Source organism: Stenella coeruleoalba (genome assembly GCF_951394435.1).
Source record: "Stenella coeruleoalba genome assembly, chromosome: 5".
In the NCBI taxonomy this organism is placed as follows: domain Eukaryota; kingdom Metazoa; phylum Chordata; class Mammalia; order Artiodactyla; family Delphinidae; genus Stenella; species Stenella coeruleoalba.
In genome coordinates this window covers 65,056,383-65,080,183 of record NC_137150.1, presented here as the reverse complement: position 1 = coordinate 65,080,183, position 23,801 = coordinate 65,056,383, and the positions used below count along the sequence as shown (strand labels likewise).

Here is a 23,801-nt window from a genome sequence, read left to right as displayed (position 1 = left end):
GGCATGTTAAGGCCTGGCTTGCTCCTCTGTTCTCTCTCAGGAATCACAAATGGGTGGTAATATCACTAGCTGGAGAGTAGTACTCACGTTTCCGCTCCTGCCTGCTCCTGTCTGGAGTTACACTAAACTTCTCTGTTTGAAAAAAGACTATTTGGCTCTAAACTAAAATATAAGGCTCACTAAACATCCTCCTTCCAAAGAATACAACCTTACCTCTTTCTTTCTTCTCTCTCCTCTTCCTTCTCTGTCTTCCTTTTGGTTGTTTAGGTTAGAATACATGATCGCAGGGGATTTAAACGTTTATCGTGGTCACCAGAGAAGCCCAAACATGAGGGTTTTGAATCTGTTGGGGAAAAAAGGGAAGTGATACTGGCTGTGGGGTGAGGGTGACGACATCAAAGAGAAGCTGTGTTCTGTTCCCTACAGCATGGCCAGGATTTTTTACTCCAAGAATAGGATTAAACAACAGAGCTTTCCAGGAAAAGAATGAATTTTTCTTTTTTTCTTTCTGGTTTTTGTTTGTTTTTTTTTTTTTTGGTCCTTCTACATTCTTTTCCCAATCCATTCAGAAATGGGCATCTACATTGGATACCCAGAGACCCATGTCATTTTGTGCAGAGGCCTAATGCTGTTGAAAACTTGTACTAAAACTATAATTAATGAAACAATAGTATTCAAATGGTTTTAAACTCACTGTGTTTATCCTCTGAACAACACAACAGAGTTTGAAGGGAAAAGTATGAATATTACCCCAGGTTTTTGGGAAAAGCAGGGCCTGAAAGTGAAATGCCTTGTTCAGGATGGAACACCTGGCAGTTAGAAGCATCAAAACATCATCACTCTTTTGGCTTTAGGCTCAGTGTGATTTTTATTACATCTCACGGCCTCTTCCCACAGAATGATCTTTTAAGATTAAGTCTTTAGACTCTAAAGTTGAGTCCGTGGAGTTACTAAAAGGACTCAGAAAAAAGGAGCTTTGAAAAGGTTATAGTCTCATCCTTCTTTCTCTGCACAGTGTCTGGGAATCAAGGGAAAGGATTATTTTTTAAGACTGCTTTGAAAATTGGCCGGCCCACGATTACTTGACTAATGCCGGTAATAAAATCCTGTATATCAAAACCATACTCTTTTTGGTTTTTCTTGGCTCATTACTTGTCTTAGCTGAGTCGCCAGCTATGTGCAAGTTTACTAGTAGGGAGGTTTTCTGGGAGCAATGACCAGTTATGTGGTTTCTGTTGAGATCCAGGAGCAAATTTAGGCAGGTCCATATCTGTTATCAGGGAGAGGCACCAGTTACAGAGCACGCCCCGAGCCGGTCGGCACTGCCCAAGAGCTTTGTCTAGCAGAGTCTAGACTGATCACACCTGGATCACCTCTGGAATACTAGAGAGAGAAGTGATGACTATTGATCAGAAGCTGGGTCTGCTGCTGTGGGGAATCAGGTTCTTGAAGAAAACTAAACAATTTAGGGTGCCTACTCATGGAAGAAAGTTTCTAGTTCCTATCAAGGTTAAGGTCCTCCTCTCTCAGTCATTATCAGCATCTTCACATCAGTCATTGGTGGGACCTTGGAGAAATCAAGGTAGGATGACCAGTGCGCTCAGCTAGGAGCCTGTTTCTCTCCAGGCTCTGTGTGGTCTTAGCCAAGTGATCTGCCTTTGTGGATTTTCGTGTCGCCATCTTAAGGGTTGGACTACATAGTCTTTGACATTTCCAGGCCTGACATTCTTTGGCTCTATCTAGAATATCAGATTCTGGTCTGTACATGCTTCACCAAGAATGTTAAAAAATCCTCAAACTTCTTGCCTTGCCTTTGGTCTGCCTCTCTCTTCTCAGGGTTGCCAGGGTGACAGTGAGCAGGAGAAACAGCACCTTTTCCCCCACAGTAGTCAGAGGTCTCACTGTGATCACCCAGCACCCGCCTCCCAACCTCCCCAGTCGCCCGTCTACCAATGACCTTAGGCTCTGGCAAATAAAATGCACAGACACGACAGGAAACCCCTTACACAGAGGGCTGTCACTTTAGGGAGGGGAAAAGGGAGTCACAGGGAGGGTGAGACGCAGTCAGTTCCTGAGATGGGCCAGGACTCCAGCCCAGACACACTGACATCCCAGTTGAGTGTCTGTTTCATGGCATCAACATGCTGGATATTTCTTTTTATTTTAAGCTCTCCCTTGGATACGATAATATCTTCTGTTCACGATTCTCAGAATCCAGAGGATTACACTTCCTAACTTAAATCAATTTCAAGTGACTATCTGCCCTACGTTCCTATCCCATATCCATTCTAACTCCTTCCTGTCGCTTCTCCATCATTAGCTTTATAATCATAAGTGTTTCCAATTCTTTATCTTGTGGCTTTTTTAGAGAAAAAAGATGTTAGGTAAAGAAAGAAAGAAATGAACAATAAATATTAACAATTAAATAATTTCTGATTTGAATACCTGTTTAGTATACAAAATTAGAAAGCAAATAAATGATAGTAAATTAAGACCTCTCATTATCCCATCACTCAGAAATATCCACTGTGAACATTTTAATGAATTTCCTTCCAGTAATTTTTCTATACATACACACACCTATTTACTATTTTTACCTTTTCATTGATATTTCAAAGAGGTTTTTAGGACTCATCATAATGATACGACATGGGTCTTGTATCAGTTGTGTAAGATCTAATTCCATGTCACTTCTCTTTCCTAGTTGAACCCTAATTGATACAGAGCGTGTTGTTGGAACTCCTAAAACATGTCAGGTCTGGATTTCGGTACTGGCTTCCCCACCTAGACATATTCCAGAAATGATTTTTTTTTTCTATTCTTTTTCAACTCTGCTCAATGTTATGTGGCAGTCTAAATGAGAGGGGAATTTGAAAAAGAATAGAAAAAAAAAACGAGAAATGAATTTTGAAGCATTGGACAGTATGTTTCAAAACAGTTCCAGGGTTTTTAAAAAGTCAGCCATTGGCTATTACGTTTCATATTTATTGAATATCTGCTATACATATCAGACATTACTAAGTGATTTACACGCATTCTATTACTTAATCCTAATCCCTGGGGGTGAGTACATCATTGTTCCCATTTTGTAGATGAGGAAACTGGGGCTTAGGAGAGTTCCAGGGCCCAAGGTTGCATAGCTAATAAGTGGCAGAGTCATGATTCAAGCCCAGGCAGTTTGGTTTCAGAATCCACGCTCTGAACTCAAAGTTAAGTCACTCATTAACGCACCAAGCTGGAGGGGAGTCACCTATGGGTAAGAGGGCAGGGTCTCTGGGGCAGTCGCTCGTACTGTGGGAATACATAACCTTGTGAGACAGACCTGCTGAGGAAGGTAGCAGATGTGCTGGGGTGAGCACTGGACTCTGAGACAAACAGGCATGGCCTCCAATCCTACTCTTCCAACATGCCAGCCATGTGACCCTGGACATGTCACTTTCCTGTCTGAGCATCATTGTTCTCAACAGTAAAAGGGGAATAATAAGATCCATCTTAGAGGTGGTGGTGAGGATTAAGAATGATAACACGTAAAAGTACCTGGCATGTTTGCAGGCATATAGTAAATGCTCATAGAGTTTAGTTGAATCTGCTTCTGAGCAGAAATTTTCAAGTTGAGACCTGGTGTCTAGTCTTGGATCCAACACACTTGGTATGTGATTTTGAACAAGATAACTGGGGCCTTTCTAGGCCCAAGTTCCTCATCTTTCTAAGAGGTGGTTGGATTAGATGATCTCTACTATCCTGTTCAGGATCCTGGGCCTTCAGCTGGTCTTAAGAGGAAGGAATATGGCAGACGGTGTCTTCCTTTCTCAAATCAATCTGAAATGAGGCCGGACTCTCAGAGAACAGTATGTTGCATGTTGCTCCTTAGCCCCTCTGGCTAGCAGATGTTCTTGACTAGATCCAAGCCCTTGGAGCTTTCTGAAATGTCTGATGTCTGATGGAAATCTCAACTATTTCTTAGAAGGAAGGGGTGAGTCCTTTGAGTGCCAGAACACTGTTGCTTTTATTAGCCCTTCTAGGAAAAGAGAGGTTTCCCAATGATGAAACAAAAGAACTCTGCCTTGCTCCAAAGAATACAGTTGGGAAATCATAGATCCAGATGATTTCTTGGGTCCCTTATGCTTGATCATTTTGTGATTCAGCTGTAAGACAACCAGCTGAGTTTTAACCGAAGGGCTCCTAGATGCTGAGCACCGTGGAGGGTGGAGAAGTGATGTGTATTCACTCTAAAGATACCTGCAGTCTGCCTCCACCCAAGAAACATAAGCCAAGAGTTGAAGGGGACAGACAGGTTTTGTCAGGTCTTCACAAAAAGGATATCAAGGTTTCCCCCTAACCCCCTGGCCACTCCTCATTCATCTTGGCTGGTAAACTTCTTCCAAACCTCTGACCAGGACGTGTCCTTAGGCTCAGCCATCAGACCTCTTCCTGTCTGTGCTCACTTCCCTGGGGATCTTATTCAGTTTCACGGTTTTAATAAAATCTGAAGAGTGACAACTCCTAAATTTCTATCTCCAGCTTCAATTTCTCTCTGGAACTCCAGACTCCGAAATCCAGCGGGCTGTTCAGTCATAGTCCTTTGCCTGTGTATTTGGCTTCTCTGACTGAACACCTCCAAGCTGGAGTTCTCAGTGTTCCCCTGACTCTTTCAGATTTGTTCCACTTGCAGCCTTTCTTTTCTTGGTAAATAGCAATTCCACTTGTCACAGTGGTTCAGGCCAAAGAACCTGGAGCTGTGCTTGACTCTTCCTTCCCCATGACCTACATCCAAACTATCAGTGATACTATTGGCTCTGTGTTAAAAATATATACAGAATTTGAACACTGCTCACCATTTCCTAGTCCAAGCCACCATCATCTCTCTCCAGAATTATTATCACGCCTCCTAAATAGTATATATACTCCCACCTTGCCCATCTCAACAGAGCAGACAAAGCTCTGCTGTGAAAATAAACTTTAGATTCTGTCCAAACCCTCAATGACTTTCCATCTCAGCCAGAGTCATAGAAAGTTCTTCCAGTGCTCAGTGGGATGTGTACAGTGTACTTCCCCTTCCTCTCTGTCCTCCTCTCCCACTGCTCTGGCCTCCTTCACTCTGCACCAGAGACACCAGCCTCTGTGCTGTTCCTCAAACACCCAGTGCACACGTTGGCTCAGGGCCGTGGTGCTTGCAGTCTCTGCCTGCTGCTGTCACCCTGATACCCAAGCGGTTCTCTCCCTTGCCTCCTTTCTGCCTCTAGTGTAACCTGCTCAGTGCACCTACACTAGCAGTCTGCCTCACTTTGCATCCTTACCCCTCACATATGCCCTGTCCCTCTTCTCTACTTTTTTCCTTTTTAGCTTTTATTACCATAAAAACTAATGTTTTTATGGTAATAAAATAAACTCTATTTACTCTTGAGTTTATTATCTGTTTCTCCCCACTAGAAGACAGTGGAGCACAGAGCCTGGCATTCAGTAAATTTTAGATTAAAAAGTGAGTGAGTGGTTGGCCAAAGGCTTCATGGAGGAGCATGGGTTTAAAAGATGCTCTGAACCATGGGGAGGACCTGAATGACCAGAGGCTGAGAAGGGAGTGCCCAGGAGAGAAGAACACTGGTGGGGACCAGGGGGGATGGGGAAAGTCAGACTAACGGACTTGTTCTCTGTCAGTCTATACCTTCCTGTTTTTATTTCTTCCAGGATACCTATTGTCTGTCTTTTAGTATGTAGCAAAAATCCCATGGCTGCTTGGTATAATAGAAAGCTCATGGATAGAATTCAGAGTCATAGACCTGAACCTGGAAGTGTGACCCTAGACTAGCCACTTAACCTCTTTAAGCCTCTGCTTGCTCATCTGCCACAGAAGGATAACAACACTGGCTTGTGTTCTCATGGGGCTGTTGTGAAGATCAAATGAGGTGATGGATGGGAAAGTGCTTTACACTCTGAAAGCGGGATGATTGTAGGGGATTAGTGAAATGCATGAGAATGTCGCTGAAATAATCCCAGTGGCAAGGAAAGGGGAAAGGAGGCTCCAAACTGGTGATGAATTCAGAAATCTTTCATCAGGACTTTCAAGTATGGGAGGGACATGGAAGGCAGGATTGGAAGATGTACCTTCCTGAAGACATGGATATTGTCCCCTGTGCTATCGGTAAATAACAGTTCCATTTGGTACACTTGCTCAGGCCAAAGAACTCGGAGACATGCTTGTTATTCCCTGTACACCAGGTTCTGGGAATTACTTCTCTTTTCATCCTTACATACATTTGGAAGTTGGGTATTATTCCCCCTTTCTTTAGAGCTAAGAAAACCGAGGCTCAGAGAAGTTAAGTAACTTGCCCAGGGTCACACAGGTATTTGGCGTCAGAGCCAGAAGAAACTAGCTTTGTTTTAAGAGTCTGTGCTCTTTCCACGGGCTGCCTTTTCAGAGACCTAGATGCAACTAATTCAGCAACCAACAGCACTGCCTCAGTCACCTGAGTTTGGGCAAGTGAATAATACTCAAGTCTAACATCAGGGATCCAGGCACATAACAGACTCTAAGCTGTTAAATGTAATTCAAAACGTGAAAAGGAAGGTCCATGTGCCACCTGTGAATCTAAACCCTTCTCTAGGCCACTGCCTTGTGCTATGAATGTACTATGTATGGCAGTATATGGTAACAATTTAGAAGAAATCAGGATTTTGAGCTAAATTTTCAGCAGAGCATAAGAATAATATAGCTTAGGGCTTCCCTGGTGGCGCAGTGGTTGAGAGTCCGCCTGCCGATGCAGGCGACACAGGTTTGTGCCCCGGTCCGGGAAGATCCCACATGCCGCAGAGCGGCTGGGCCCGTGAGCCATGGCCGCTGAGCCTGCGCGTCCGGAGCCTGTGCTCCGCAACGGGAGAGGCCACAACAGTGAGAGGCCCGCGTACCGCAAAAAAAAAAAAAAAAAAAAAAAAAAAAGAATAACATAGCTTATAGCAATGCCCTCTGGTCTTTCTAAGCATCAGAAATAAATTTTTAAAGCGATGGTATAAGAAAAAACTTTTTGGATGGTTAACAACCCAGTCTAGATTTTAACCTATAACCCTTCTGCAACAACGGGCCTGTTACCTGCCACATATGGGATTTAATCAATGTCCACTAAGTATATGCAGGCATCTCCATGTGCATGTATACCATGTACGTAATAGGTGTGATTCTGGTCATTACGTATGTAAATTCATTTGGATGGATAATGGATGTACAGATGGGTGGATACTGGAGTCACAGGTCAGAGAAATGCCAAAAAAAAAAAAAAAAGAAGAAGAAAAGAACAAAGCCTGTAACAGTGCATAGGATGCTGATAGAATGCTTGCTTTAAAAGCTTATGCACTGGGCTTCCCTGGTGGCGCAGTGGTTGAGAGTCCGCCTGCCGATGCAGGGGACACGGGTTCGTGCCCCGGTCCGGGAGGATCCCACATGCCGCAGAGCGGCTGGGCCCGTGAGCCATGGCCGCTGGGCCTGCGCGTCCGGAGCCTGTGCTCCGCAGCAGGAGAGGCCGCAGCGGTGAGAGGCCCGCATACCGCAAAAAAAAAAAAAAAAAGTTTATGCACTGGGAGATTTGGATTGACATATATATACTAATATGTATAAAATAGATAACTAATAAGAACCTGCTGTATAGCACAGGGAACTCCACTTCGCTGTACAGTAGAAACTAGCACAACATTATAAAACAACTATACCCCAATTAAAAAAAAAAGTTTATGCACCTGAAATTGTATTAAGCACCTACTGGGTGCTAGTGGTAGGGAAAAGGAGATAATCTCTTTGCACTGGCCTCAGATAATCATAAGAAACATATACAGACAATTTTAAAGAAGTGATTTTTATAGGTAAGAACTACTTGGATTTGGAGGCAAAGGAGAACCATTTTCTCTTTGGTGTGAAGCACCAATTAGAGTGTTAGGGGTGAAAGAGGCCTGGGGCATCTGGTGCATTTAGACATTTTAGACTATAAAACTGAGCTGCATAAAGCAGGGTTACACAGGGACTCATAGACAGACTTTTAAATAAATCAATCAATAAATAAAAACAACCTTCTCCCTAGCCGCCACTGCTTTCTGAAGGTGCTACGGAAACCTTGAAAAATTGGTCTTTGCAAGGAAGCAGAAAACCCGGCGAGACAGTGTACGGTCAAGAGCATGGGCTTTGGATTGAACTCAACCGGGCTTCAAACCCCCCTCATTGGCTCAGGAGCTCTTTGATCTCAGGGATGCTATTTCCATTTGGAACCTCTGGGTCTTGGCTTATGAAATGAAGACCCCTGCCTATGTCTCCTGTCAGTATGAAATTAGATTATGTCACAAGGGGCTCAGCAAAGCTCCAGGATCTCACTCCTCCCCACATCCACAACCCCGCTCAGCCTCTCACTTCCTCGGCACCCTCGGGTGCCTTCTGCATTCTCATCTACCACACTCAGGTGTTGGATCAGATGATTTCTAAGTTTCTGTTAAATGAGTCTAACTGTCTAGTCCCATTGTTCCCCGGATGGCTGGGATAGCCGGACAGGATATCTAACAGTCTATTTTCTACCCATTTATGTTAATGAGCCATTTACTGTGCTCTACCACATTTAATCCTCAAAAGAAGACCTGTGAGCTAGCGGTTGCTTTCCCCTTTTATAAATCAGCATACCAAGGCAAGAGGCAGAGAGAGAAATCATCTTAGACCTCTGGCTTGGCATCCGGCTTGCAAGGAGGCTCTTGAAAGGCTTGACAACAGCTTTCAAAACCAGGCCCTTCACTATATTGGTGGCCGTGAAAATCAAATGGAAACTTCCCAGTTTTCATTCCATGCATCCTTCCTCCTCTTTGCACTAAAAGCTTTAGTCATCTTATCTCTCGTTTTTATTGTCTTTTTCTGATGTTGCCCTTCGGAGGCTGAGGTCGTGACCCTCCTAAGAGCCTTAATCAAATCCGGAAGGCAACAGGACTACCGAGTCTTCTCTACCTGATTCCCAGACTGAACATGCACAAACAAAGCTGACGCTTGGGAATCCAGCCCTTGCTGCCTCAGGCCGTGTGGCTGGCTGCGAATTTGTACCAGCTCTTGCTTGATGGGCTTGCTTTGGCGTTTGACATACATGTCACTGGATCCACGGTACAGCCAATCTTTTTCTCTAGCCACTAATTTATATTTCTCCTGGAGGGCCTAGAACTCTGCCCTACACAGCGGGTACTCACTGAGTTGCAGATGGTACCGCCAACCAGTGCAGACCCAGGTTACATCAAGTGTTTCAGCAATTGCACCAAATTGCTGGCCAGCCTTGAGGGTTTGGTCAGCCTCGTTCCCAGCCTTTCCCCTCAGAGAATCACAAAGCCCAGTTGCAACTAATTCTTAATAATGCAATTAAATTTTTGGAAACCAAGCCGGGTTTCATATTTAAATGTTGACTTTCACCACACTGCAGAGGTTGGCCAAATGCAGGAGTGACTGGAAGGATTTGGCCAAGAGATGAATCGGGATTTTCCATTTTTAGAGAAGCTGCCTGTGCTCAAGCACAGGTAATACTCCAGCCTCAGGGGTTCCCAGGGACCAACGAGTGGACAAAGCATGAACCCGAAAATCAGCGTGCCTCATAGGGAATCATTAGTATTCTCAAAAAAAAAGTAGAGGCAGAATTGAACTGTTTCCTCTTTGGAAATGCAACACCACCTACCTCTCAGGGCCATTGTGGAGATGAAATCAGAACATATATGAAAAGGCTAACTTGGAGCCTTGCTCAGAACCGGGAGCAATGAATATATTTAGTTGTTAGCACTGCAACATGGGAAAAGGCACTGGTCTGAAGTGAAATGACTGGGTTTTGAATTTCACACTGCATCTCACTAGCCCAGCTGGTGCCTTCCCATCCTGGCTCCCAATCTCCTCATCTTTCTAATTGGAATAATAATCATGGCATACTTCACAGGGTCACAAGGAGGAGCACATTAAAGAATGACTGAGAAAGTTCTTTGCAAACTATACAGCTTTCTAGGCAAAATAAAGCATTATTAGGTGTATCCCTAACCTCTGTGCTTTTGTTTCAGCTCTTTGTTCTGTCTGAAATGCCCTCCTCCCCACACCCCCTCTTCTGAACCTGGCTGTTGAAGTTCTAACCTTCATTCATAAGGCAGGAGACATTAATGACAAAGAGCAAAGTATTACATCACTAGGGTTCAAATCCCCATCTCTGCTGTTTGCTAGCTGTTTGACCTTAATTACTTTCTGTGCTCCAGTTTCCCATCTGTAAAGTGAGGATAACAGTACCACCCATTCTATAAGATTGTTGTGAGGATAAAATAAGCTCACAAGTGTAAAGTACTTTAGAACAGTATGTACTAAGTCCCATATATGTGTTAGCTCTTATTATTTCAGAGATTTATTACTTTGATGTTTATTTCAAGGATACTTTCATAATTTTACATTATTTTATTATTATGTTCAAACTCCACCCCTCCAAGAAACGTTTTTAGATCTCTTAGTTTGAAGCAATCATGTTCCCATATTTAACCAAGTATATTGTTTGTAGCTCAGTGATGGCCCTTTTCATTGCTAGTATCCAGTATATCTCTCTCCTGCACTGACCTTATAGCCCCGAGTGACAGAGGCTTCCCTTCTTACCTCTATACACATGGCTGATGCACAATATTTGTTGAATTGGATGGAAGGTATGCAAAGTATACAGATGAATAAGCCTAAATATACTGGATGAGAGCTGATCGCAACTGTTACGTGATACCTGTATTTTAAAGACTGAACACAACTGCAACCTTTAGCACCATACCTGACATATAGCATGTGTTGTGTAAATGTATTTACTTGGAAGGATGGAAAGATAACTAAAGGTACATTAAATCCAATGGAAGGTTTCAGTTTATTGGCTCCCCCTAATTCAAAACATGTATTAGATGACTAAGTTACTTATCACAGGTGCCAGGGCGAGATTAAGATACATACCAAGGAAAGTAAACGTAGCTCCTGACTTTCCGGCACTCACATTCGGGAGGAGAGATGGTCCGGCTACTAGATAATTGCAGGGGCCACGGGTGCTAAACTGAGTAGGATGGAGCTGCACAGGAAAGTGCCTTTGGCAGCTCAGTCCCCACTGTAAGGCAGGGACCCCCTCAATAGCAAATTGCCCAGGTATGTTCATGTGAGATGACTGCATCATCTTTTCAATAAGTAGGGAACCAGCAGTAAAGCTTCCAAGTTTCTGAAAGGAAGAGGGGAGCAAATTAGTTATGAGGACGTGGTGGTTTACATATAGCATATATACAATAAGAGACATGACACCATGAGCCATACCTGTATAATTATTTCTCACATAGGCGATGTCTCAGTCTCCCCCATTTTGATGTCAAATGTTGACAAGACATTGCAAAACAAGAAAAGTGCTTTTCCAAAAGGGAGACCTAGTCTCCTATCAACTCCATTTCCACCAATGGCTTCACTTTAGCTCCCAATTTTGCTATCAGTTGAGAAACAAGTTTAGACTGGAGTATTTCTAAGATCCAGTCCACCTTTACCATTTTCTATTCTATTTTTCAATGCCTGGTCTGATATGGAAACCAATATTTTCTCCTAGCTTCAAATACTACCTCTATTCTGACGAATCCCAAATTGATATCTCCAAACCAGACATCTCTTTTGAGAGCAGATCTTAAATATCTAACTGCCTACTTGGACACCTACTTCAGAGACATCTCAAACATACCATGTTCAAAACTGAGTTCTTGATTGCCAGTAATTACCCCCCTGCAAGTTCTTCCTTTGCAGTGTTTCTAACTCAGTAAATAGAAACACATCCACCCAATTGCATAAACTGGAAACTTGGGATTCATTCTTGATACCCTTCTCTCCTTTACCACCCACTCCTACTCAATCCAATCTCTTTTTCAATCTTGTCAATTCTACTACCAAAGTAGGTCTCAGACCTTCCATACCTCACCACCTGCACTGCTACCTCACCACCTGCACTGCTACCTCCCCAGGCCCAGCTACCTTCATCTCTCCCTGGGACTCCTACCACAGCCTCTTCAAGAATCTCCTCATGCTTCTTTCTAATTCATCTTCCACACAATAGCTGGGGTGCTTTTCTTAAAATATAAATCAAATCATGGCATCACCCTGCCTAAAAACCTTAAATAACTTCTCAACACACTTAGAATGATCTCTAAATTTCTGACCATGGTCTACAAAGACCTACATGGTCTAGTTCCTGATTCTCCCTCCAAATCCATCTTTACCACTCTCTCTGTGCCATGCTGGCCTCTTTCAGGTCTCTGAACATGCCATGGTTCTACCCCCTTTAGGATTGTTGACCCCTGTTCCCTCCACTCAGCAAACTTTCCTCCGCACTCTTGGCCTGGCTAACCCATCCTCCTTTTTCAGATCTCAGCTTAAAGTTTACTTTAATAGAGAGGCCATTAGGTAAATTCTGTCCTTCCCCTATCTCACAGCACCTTACTTATTTCCTGATTCTCAGTTGTCATAATTATAATGCATACTCATCTGTGGATTTACTTGTGTAACGTTTGTCTCTTCCATTAGACTACAAGCTCCTCTAGGGACAGGTCTGTAATTGTTCTCTGTATGTGCAAAGTCTAGCCTGGTACTTAGCAGAGGTGCTCAATTCATAACTTTTGTGCCTGCATATTGATAAGACCTGAAAATATCAACATATGTTTATTCCATGCTGAAAAAGTCCAACCAAACAGGTGATAAAATAAGGGAATAGAGTTGAATATTTTCTGTTTCTCCAACCTTTTCAGTTCCAAATCCCTAGAATCTTATAGCACTCCTCCATTTTCTTACTGAAACTTCCCAGCTGTCAGGGTTGAGAAGGGAAGTATCTTTATGTTCTTTTGCTTTGCTCCGCCATCCCCCTGCCTTCACTGACAGATTTAGCTTTGCGCAGGAATGTGGCTTCCACAGGTATGATTGGATGAGACGTGTTGGGAACAGGAAGGGTAGAAAGGGGAAAAAAAAAAAGGAACCATATAGGGGAGGCGGTTGCCCTTGTACATCATCCCAGCCCTCCCACGTTGGAGGGTTTTTTGTATTTTTTTTTAAATGCCATATACATCCAGTATTCTCTTATTCCCACCTCTAGGAATCCAAAAATAAATGAGCCGTTGATCATGGGTTTGGTGCTGGCAAAACTGGTAAGTATGGGCAGATATGGTCTCAATTGAAGGAACTTTTTCTTGACACATGCCCTGGCCCCTTTGGCTTCATCTTAACCATTGCCTTGTTCTGTTACTAGAGTGAAGCCCTTACCTTCTCTCCAGCACCCATGCTCATGTTTTCTTTCCTCCTCCCTATCAAGACCAACTTGCTCCTAATCCATTTTTATATTCACCGCAACATTCGTGAGATCTGTTGCGCATTTGTTGCAGAGGTAGGAAGGATAGAGAGCTGGAGGTAGGAAGGATAGAGAGCTGCACAGATTCTCTTAGGGGGCAGAGCTGGCCCAATGTTCTCCCTGTCATTTGGGTCAGGCCTTTGGTAGAAAGTTATCCTACCTCCGTATTTTAGTAACTCACCCATCAACTCAGGACTTAAAAAAGTTATAGAAATCCACCTTGTTGCTCCTAGAAAACAGCCCTGATAAATTTGTGCTTTGTTTATACCTTTTTCTAAGACTAAAGTTGGCTCAAAACAAATGATTTTTTCCAGCTGGGTGAAGGGGATGGGTAGGGAGGGGCTAAGGTAGAAAGAGGAGGAAGAGGAAGAAGGTACCAAAAAGGAGGATCTAATAGTGGATTTCAGTTCCCACTACTGGGAGATGGTTCATTTCCAATTCTGCATTTCGAGGACATGAAGACTTTCTGATCTTTTTTATTCTCTTTGGATGAGTATGAATCCTCCCCAGTAATTTATGTCTTCCTGTACGGAAAGGGTTAAAGTATTTCGGGAAGTGAAATAACCATTTTTAAGGATGGTTACAGAGTCAAGGCAGGACACTTCAAATACATTGTTCCTCAGATAAAACCTGAGTCACAAAATCAGTTATGGAATAACCTGATGGCTTTGCTTCTCTGTGATGATTCACTCATGAGTTTGTCCATTCGCTCCGCATTCAACGACCACTCTGAACTGTGCATTATAATTTCCAAAGTACTTTCCCCTCTATGGTACTTGATTCTCATGGGAATCCTGTGATGTAGTCCCTGTACAGAAATGACCATTTTAGAGAACAAGAAACTGAGACTCACAGAAGTTAGTCAGTTGTGCAGCTTTAACTGGAACCCAGATCATCAGATTTCACCCTGAATTCTCTTTCAGTTCTACCTACTTGAATTCAGTCGACATTTCCTAAGTGAGCACCATGTTTTGGATGCAAGTCCAATACAACAAAAATGAAGTTCTCTTGTCTTTGAGGAGCTTCTAGCCTACCAAAGGCAGCGATCAACACCTGGGTGTGGAGTGGAGGTAAGTGCCTGGGTTCTTGGAGAATGCTAAGAGTCTGGGGTAGAAAACTTACAGGAGACGGGATTGGAAAGAAGTTTGAGGGCCTAAGGGGCTTGATTTATTGATTCACCATCACTATCGTCAAGTCTTTTCCATATACCTTCCCAAATTATGGCCTTTATGAATGATATTATTAATCTTTTTCTGTCCCATTTTCTTTTGAGCATTCTGCTGGCATTTCACCCTCCAAAGGGTGGGTGTTTCTTAGCAACCTTGATGTTGAGACATTGAAAGCTGCTAGACTTCCAGCTAATTGTAAGATTGCTGAAATTGTATCTGGTGGTTTTATGCACGTGCCATAGGAAGGAGATGGTTACAACTCCTGGCACATGGGCCCAACCCTCAGGCAGTCTGGGCCTTGGCAATAAGGTGCTGTGAAAAGTGGCATGGGTGCGGGGCTAGCACCTGTTTATATCACCTGTTAGTTTATTATCCAAAGGTCTGGGATGCCCAGAGGTTGGGGTAGACTTGGGTTTAGCTGAGTAAGCTTCAGGATCTATTAGGGGTCTAGATCCTGTTAGAGGTGGTGTCGGGAGCTAGAGTCCAGGCTGTGGATGCTACTTGAGGCTGTGTGCTTTGGAATAGCATGATGCTGGGTGATCTCTCTGTTCATGGTAGAACCTGTCAGGCCCTCGAAGTTGTAAAAATCACAGTCCAGCTCTGGCCTGCAGGCTGAGCCAACCTGGTGATGGTGGTGGTGGGGCTGTGTATGCTCCAGGCTCTTGTGGATTTTCTTTGCATTGGGTATTGGGTATTACTGGATGGTGCATGGAGGCAGCTGGGTTATATCCTGTTCTAATCAACACTGGATGAAAAACCCAGAGGCTGAACCTGCCCAGGGAGGGAGTCGGTGCCTCACACTGGTGCTGGAGCAGGAGGTAGGACACAGCCTCTGGGAGGAGGCCAGAGAGTTTGGCTCAGAATCAGGATGTTTGGCCTGGCAAGGGGGCTATCGTTTGCATGACTTAAAGCAAGCTTTTGCACCATTCTCCGCCTTTTTTTTTCTCAGTAGACTGTGTGTCCCCTGGGGTCAGAATCCCCTGTTGTATTTATATTCATTTCCCCAGTATTCAGGGAAAATAGTGTGTAACCCACAAAAGACTGCCAATGAACTGTGTATTGTGCAAACGAGTGAATGAATGAGCTGAGTATGAGGAATTAGATCAGTGGTTTAAGGGAAGAGGGCTTAACAGAACCATGGTCCTTACCTCAACTCACCTCCTAGATCCTGACGTCTATCCCCATGCCCTTTTCTAAGAACCAGAGATTCAAAGAATGGTAACCACCTACTCCCAGTTCCTAACAAGCTTGTGATTCTCTAAAGGAAACAACATTGATAGGGCTTATTTTTAAATTGTTTTCCTCAGAATTCACTAGTCAAACATGTTATAAGAATGAAAACCGGGCTTCCCTGGTGGCGCAGTGGTTGAGAGTCCGCCTGCCGATGCAGGGGACACGGGTTCGTGCCCTGGTCCGGGAAGATCCCACATGCCGCAGAGCGGCTGGGCCCGTGAGCCATGGCCGCTGAGCCTGCGCGTGCGGAGCCTGTGCTCCGCAACGGGAGAGGCCACAACAGTGAGAGGCCTGCGTACCGCAAAAAAAAAAAAAAAAATAATGAAAACCAAATCTCCTGTAGCCCCAGAAGCATCTCAAAGAATGTCTTTTTACCAGGAGATCTCCTGGGTGGCCTCATGGAGACAGTAAAGTAACCAAGAAACCCTTTTTTTTTTTAAATTAATTTTAAAAATTTTTGGCTGTGTTGGGTCTTTGTTGCTGTGCGCGGGCTTTCTCTAGTTGCGGCGAGCGGGGGCTACTCTTGGTTGTGGTGCGCAGGCTTCTCATTGCGGTGGCTTCTCTTGCTGTGGAGCATGGGCTCTAGGCGCACGGGCTTCAGTAGTTGTGGCACACGGCCTTCAGTAGTTGTGGCACAGGGGCCTAGTTGCTCCGTGGCATGTGGGATTTTCCGGGACCAGGGCTCCAAACGGTGTCTCCTGCACTGGCAGGAGGATTCTTAAACATTGTGCCACCAGGGAAGCCCCAGGAAACTCTTTAACATTTTCAAAAGCTGTGAAATAACCAACAAACAAGATAAGCACACTAAGACCCAGCAGGCAGAGACAGATCAAAGATTTACAGGATCTATTTAATCTCATTATGGTTGATGTGCTCAGAAAGGGTGAGGTTTTGTTGGTGTGGAGACAAGTGTCTCCCAGAGTGAAAGGTCTTCTCCAAGAATGAGTGGGCAGTTCTCACTTTTGCTCTAGGCCCTAAAGATGTGGGAGGCTTCAACTTTAGGTCAAACATTCAAAACTGTGAATTAGAGGACTAATTGCTTGCATTGAAAAGATTTCACTTAGGGCTTTTCAGTGTCTTGAGTGTGTGCTTGTGAGATAGATGGACATCAAACTAACATGTAAACATTACACAGTTTGGAAGATAAAGAAAAGAATAAAAGGAGAAAAAAGCATCCATAATCCTACTACCCTAAGACAGCCCATGTAAATAGTTTTTTGTTAATTGTGTGCTTTTGTTTATATCCAGTTTATTTTTTATGTATAGTTATAAATACACTACATACATATATATATACTGCTTTTCACTTTACCTGTTACCATAAGTGTTTTCCAACTCTAATTTTTAAAAATTAGTTGTATTATATTTAACCATTCTCCATCCAATACCCTTCCCTCCAACCCAGTCATGATGGAACATGTAGGTTGTTCAACTTTTTTGTTGCTAGCTATAATGCTTGAATGCATATATTCATTCAAAGATTTTCTTCCCCTATATGTTGAATTACGCCTTGAAGATAGATTCCTAGAAGTAGAATTACTGGGTCACAGGGCATGACTACATTTATGATTCTTGAGACATGTAACCAAACAGATTGCTGACAGTAATGATAACCAAATTGGACTATGATAGCATTCAGTCTTACCTCATCTCACCAAGAAGAATTTAGATGTCAGCCTCCATAGTGAATATCAGTGTTGGTTCAAAGATCTATAACCACTTGGCAGAGAGGCTGATGCAAGTGGGAAAAGGTGAAGGGAAAGAAGGAAGAGACACTTAAGCTCACATTGGAACTGGACACCACTGGTAACTGACAGGTGGTTAGAAATGAATGAGGCATTTCTGAAATAATGTATATCAATGCAATAGCAGTCCTTAGTTTACTAAAGGGAATACTACAGCAAAATAAATGATTCAGGGTGGACTGGTTGATGGGAAGCAACTCTACCACTAATTTGTGGGATGGTCTTGGCAAACCATTTCCCTCTCTGGATTTTTCTAGTTTAGGTAATGGGGTCATCTTCAGATAATGAAGACAAATTCATAGAGTTATAGGGTCCAGTTAGCGTTCTTCTCTAGACCCAGAGTTAAACTCTGATGAGATCCACAGTTCTTTTGGAGTTGTACAATGAGATACCAGACATTCTAGGAAGGTCTTGAGGCTCCCCCAACCTCAGTGATGAATCCCTAAGTATTATATGTCTATTATGGACTGATGGCTAGATCTTTCAGGGCCTTGTTTCCGTGGAGGATTTTCAGAAAGAAATGTGGAGCAAGCAGATTGATGAGGTGCCTTGAGTCATCCACCACCATGACAACACTTGGCCTTTGGTGCTTCCTAAGTGTTCTTCTCCTCACAGTTCTGTGTCCAGATGGTGACACAGAGAAATTAGCTAAATTGCTTTCAATTTAGTAAACTAAAAGAATAAACGCAGGTTCCCTCATTTTCCTGACTCTATCTGGGGGGCATGGTTGACTGGGAAGAAAATCTCTCAGATTTCAAGAGACCTAGCTCATTTTTGGAGGATTCTGGTATTGAAAAATAAATAAATAAATAAGGATATGCCCTCCCCAAATATTTTTTAAACAGCAAAATTGAGAAGATAGTGCAGAGAAAAACCCTATACCCAGTTTCCCATTATTATTAACATTTTATATTACTATGGTACATTTGTAACAACTAATGAAACAACACTGATACAATATTATTAACTAAAGCTCCTCATTTATTCAGATTTGTCTGGGTTTACCTTATCTTTTTCTGTTTCATGATCCCATCCAGGAGACTACATTACATTAAGTTGTCATATCTTCTGAGGTTACTCTCAGCTGCTGCAATTTCTCAGACTTTCCTTGATAGCTCTGTGGAATACTGGTGACGTCTTTTGTAGGATGCCCTTCTGTTGAAACTTGTCTGAGACTTTTCTCATAAATAGACTGGGGTGTGGGAGGAAGACCACAGAGGTAAAAAGCCATTTTCATCTCCTCAGATCAAAGGTACATAACAATCAACATGGCTTATCATTGCTGATGTTCACCTTGGTGAATTGGCTGGTGTAGTGTTTGTCAGGTTTCTCCATGTAAAATGATTCCCTCCCTCCTTTCCTCCCTTCCCAGACCGTACTCTTTGGAAGGAAGTCACTGTGCATAGCTCACACTTGAGGAGTGAGGAGTTACACACCACCCCGTGCCCCCATCCTTGCTGGCAGTGTATCTACATAAATGATTTGGAATTTTTCTTCAAGGGAGATTTGTCTCTTTTCTCTGATTAATTAATTTATTTAATAATTTATATCAGTGTGGATTCATGGATATTTCTTTTATACTTTGGATTGTAATCTAATATTACTTGATTTCTTTTTTTTTTACTCCAAATCTTCCAGCTTTGCCCATTGGGAGCTCTTCAAGTGGCTCCAGTGTCTCTTTGAAATATGCCCCATCGATGTAGTTTTTGTTTGTTTTTCAGCAATTCTTTATTTATGATGCTATAAGATGTTCCATTCTGATTTTGAATACTTCTTGCCCCAGTCCTAGATCTAGAACCAGACGTTTCTCCAAGGAGCCTTGTTTTCCATTACTGCACAGAAGTATCAGAAATCAAGATCTGGTACCAGGTGGGCTCTTTGCTAGTGTAGCATCGTTGTTTCTAGGCCAAAAACATATTAAATTTTACATTTTCAACACCAGCATACACACAATTACAATGCAATTGTACTATTCATAAGATAATTACAGGTTAATTAACAGTATTAAATCATAGTAGGAGCCTGTGGTGGCTCTGACACTGGGTCCTACCCTGGGACACACACAGAGAACTTGTGGATGAGGGTCTGCTCCTTTCCATCCTGTCTGTGTACGGCTAAGACTGATGTAGAACCTCAGTGGAGATGATGTCAAAAGTCTAATGTGAGGCCTTCTCTGAACGTAAGGACACAGCAAATGGCTCTTTTGCAGGGCTGCCCACCCCACGTCCTCTTTTCATGGTAAACCATGGACAAACGTAGTGGATTTAGAACCAGGACATCAAAATTCTGGACCTGGCTCAGTCTGATCCAGTGTGTGTGGCAAATACATTCTGTGTGGGCCTCAATTTCCAATGATATAAATTCAGTCGTGTGGAATTGAACAGTTGCTAAGGACCTTCCCAGTGCTAGCATATTGTAACTCTCAATAGTATTTCATTGAGAGAATATAATTGGCTCCATCTCTCCTTGTACGTGGGCATCAATATTGCAGAAGGTCTAAGAGGAGGGACGGTGGTGGTGGGGAGGTCACTGTTAATAAACAGGAACTACACTTTAAATTATGTCCTGAAGATGCTGAGGTCCGTTAAAGGCTTTGCTAGGCAATCAGGCCTGAGAAACATTAGACCTTTCTTTTTAAAGAATGGAGATAAAAGCAGCATAGGAAATATTGGTGGAGAGTTACCTTCAAGTTTGTTCTGGTAGAGTAAGGCTTTTCTTTTTTTTGGTAAGGGCAAACTCCTCATCTGTTATTTCCTCTGACGTCAAATAATTACCTTTAATGCAGTGATGGTTGAACTACCTCTAAGTTTCTTACCAGGAATCTCTATCTAGTTTTTTCTTTTTTTTTCTCCTTCTTTTGTGTGTGTATATGTATATGAATATTATGTCATATTTTTTTACATCCACATGGGGCCCAGCGGCTTAAGGTGTGCCCAGTTTACAAGTGTCATCTCCTTCCTATCACTGACTGGGACTGTTTCCAAAAACAGAAGAAGGAAAAAAAAAAAAAAGAACTCTAGTGCAGAAAAGACACTTGGGAACTGTCACATCCGATTATGAATGCAGGAGATCAAAGGTACAAGGTCTTAGAATCGGCCCCTTCCAACTCTTAACATTTAAAATCTTCATTTGGCTTTTGGACCTACTCAGCAGAATCCCAGACTTTGGTCTACAACTGGTTAAAAATTGATAGAGGTGAAGATTCTGGGACTGCCTTCTTTACTTAGAAGTTTACATTTTAACTTCTTTTCCCACCCCAGGGACACATTCACTCAGCTCCTTTCCATCCCCCCCTCCACCTTAAAGTTACATAAATATATATTTAGACACAAGGTATCGAATTTAGAACAGATAGACGTGCTGCAAACCATCTGGGTTATTCCTTCACACAGTTGAGGAAACTGAGTCCTGATAAGTGGTTTTGCTCCACGTCCCATAAGGAGTTCCAGGCAGAACGGTAATTAGAAACCAAGGTTTTCTGGCAACAAATCCATGTTTTTTCCCCCTACCTCACACTGTGCCCCCACGGAGTTACACGTTTGTGCGTGTGTCTCTGTATGTACATATGTTACATAGACACCGACATGTAGGAAACATGCACCAAGCATCTGTGGTCTGACCTCAGGGAACAGTTTAATGACTCGGATTTCAGGCAGCTGACAGGGTTCCGCTGGTGGAGGTTGAAATAAACAAGAAAAGCCACTGTGGAGATGTGAATGGAAAAGTACCGAGCACTCCCTTTCTCAGCACATTCTTCCGCTCTCCAGCTCTCCCTGCCGTCAAGCCGGCTTCAGATAGGCTTCAGCATGGTCAGGTGTACAGAGGGCGGTGTGGAGAAGGAAAAAAAAAAAAAATGCAGGCACAACACGCAAATCAAGTTTTTCCACTTCTAGCCTTAGGTAGTAAAGACAGCTAAGTACAGCAGCCCGGTGGGCCAGCCACCCTGAGTTTACAAACACTCAAGTGCTTTCCTCCCTGCATCCCCTTCCTGGTCCAGCTGCTGCTTTCCCTCATGCTAAGGTTTCATAGGAAGTGAAAACCCTGTTATTCAAAACAGTGATAGAGTGCTGTAGACAAATGATTACGCACCCCCCCATCACTTCTCTATTTTAAGCTCCCGAGATATTTATTTCCATTTTAAATAAGTGAGAAAAGTGTGGAAAAAATCCGTGTTTTGGGGGGAAACTCTGAGCTAGGCCAAAAAGGTTTCTAAACTGAAAAAAAAAAAAAAAAGGTCTCAGGATAATACAGGCCAAAAGCAGGCAGCATATGGACCAAAATTAAATGTTGACACTTGTTTTTCTGAAGGTAGTGGCTGGAAATCATCTTTTTTTTTTTTTTAATGTCTCAAAACTTTCTGCTCAATTTCTCTAAATCATACCAAGAAAACACCTTTCTTTCTCCAAGGATAATGTAAGGAGCTTGTTTATAATGGCTCTAAGTGAAGGATTTGAAATAAAACTAATGGGTAAATAAGATCTCCCATACCCATCAAAAGTAGCTGTTGAGTACCATAGCACAGGTGACAAGCATAGCCAAGCCCAGATGACAATCAAAACTCAATACTCACTGTGACCTGGAGTCTGTTCTGAGAACCAGTTTACAATTTACACACAGCCCAAAGCAGCCTTGCTTTCCTCAATTCTGCCAGAAAACAAGATGCCCATCTCCAAACCCAGGTAGTCAGATCACCCCGATTTTCTAACACAGGACCATCAAACCACGAAGACCCGTTTTCAGTTGTGTCCTGGGGTCCCACACGCCTCCAGTGATGGCTATCCTGTCCTCCTGAAAGAAAGAAGTCTTGAGTGATCATCTTCACGGTTCCTTCCAGTTCTAAAATCTGTAATTCTGCGATGTGATAGTTTAAAGATCTACCAAGGTGCCAGAAGTTCCTGATAGGTGAAACCAATTTCCCGTTTGGAGTCCCCTTAGAAAGAGGACAGGACAGTGCTTATTCCAAGGATAGTTTCCTTTTCAGCTATGATTGAATGGTGGGGAAGATTTTCTGGGGGGAACTGGATGCAAAATCTGTTCCTTTCCTTAAATAGATGTAATATTAAGACCAAGCTATTTTATTTTGTAACACAGCTTTTATTTACCCAGAACCTGTGATTAGTAACCTATTACTATGCCCAGAACACCAGGCAAAGGGGCTGGCCTGGTCCTCTACTCTGAGTATTAATAGCCAGAAACCATTAACTCATAGGACTGGTTGATACACAGCCCCTCCAAGCCCACAGGAATCACACATAAGACCCCAGACATGGAATCTCTCTTTAGAGCTTCTTAAGGATGATTTAAAAGAATTTGAATATATTCAATTCAATCCTTTCTTTAATCCTAGCACTGCTGGAATGAGGGAGGTCCACAAAGTGACACCAACTGGTTACTACTGGGGAGAGATCAAGAATGAGAGAAGGCATTTTGGAAGAAATTCAACTGGTATAAAATCTGATAAAGTTACTTTCCTAGGAATTGAAAAGAGATTGAGAGGTGGGTACACGATTTTCCTCACCATTCATCCGTAGAGAAAAGGGGACCTACCTAAAAGTAAATCTTCATCTTTAAAATAGCTTCAATAATTTTTTTTTTTTTCATTTAACCGTCTCCTGTTCTGGTTAATTTCTTTCGGTGTAAACACTTCAATTTGGCAAAAAAAAAAAAAAAAAAAAAAAAGTAGAAATGTGGGACCCTGGCACTGGGTCCCGGAAATAACGTCCTGAGAAGGTTTGCGGTCCCTGGCGGTAGGATTAATTATCTACAAACCAGGCCTGGTGGGCTCTTCCTCCAAGGGCTCTCCGCAGAGAATTAAAGAAGGGTGAATTCATTCCCAGCCCCCGCTCTGGTTTGTTCTGCTGTCTGAGGGAGATTTCCCTTTGCTCTGCAGCGCCCCCATGGGGCTAAGATTGGCGTGGCAAAGAGAACGAGGGAGGGGCAAGCTATGTATTTAAGGGGGAGGGGGGAGCCAATGAGGCAGGATGGCAACTTTGACAAGAAAAGTGACCCCAAATCACAAAAGTAATCTCACTGTAGGATCAGTAATAGGGCAGAGCCATACAATTCACATTCCAAACCACACAGACACCTGAGAAACCCTAAAGTTCTTATTACTCATAAAAGATAGAAAATCATCACCCATACAAATACACAAAGACCATCACTTCAGCAAAATCGGGGGTGTCATTTTGAATCCAGTGGGATTCCTTTAAAACGCTTTGAAAATGAGGGGGAAGGGGACAATCAGAAAAACAGATAGTCTCCCTTCTGGCCAAATGGATCTGCACTGGATG

The 23,801-nt window shown here is 42.9% G+C and overlaps 1 long non-coding RNA gene across 1 annotated transcript; it reads right to left on the bottom strand.

Moving 5' to 3' along the window:
• Positions 1–17,892: 17,892 nt before the first annotated feature.
• Positions 17,893–23,658, bottom strand: LOC307187361. The gene is made up of 3 exons (XR_013828593.1): positions 23,056–23,658; positions 22,079–22,296; positions 17,893–19,409 (listed from the first exon to the last, which is right to left on the bottom strand). It is a non-coding gene; the product is annotated as an uncharacterized lncRNA (long non-coding RNA).
• Positions 23,659–23,801: the final 143 nt, after the last annotated feature.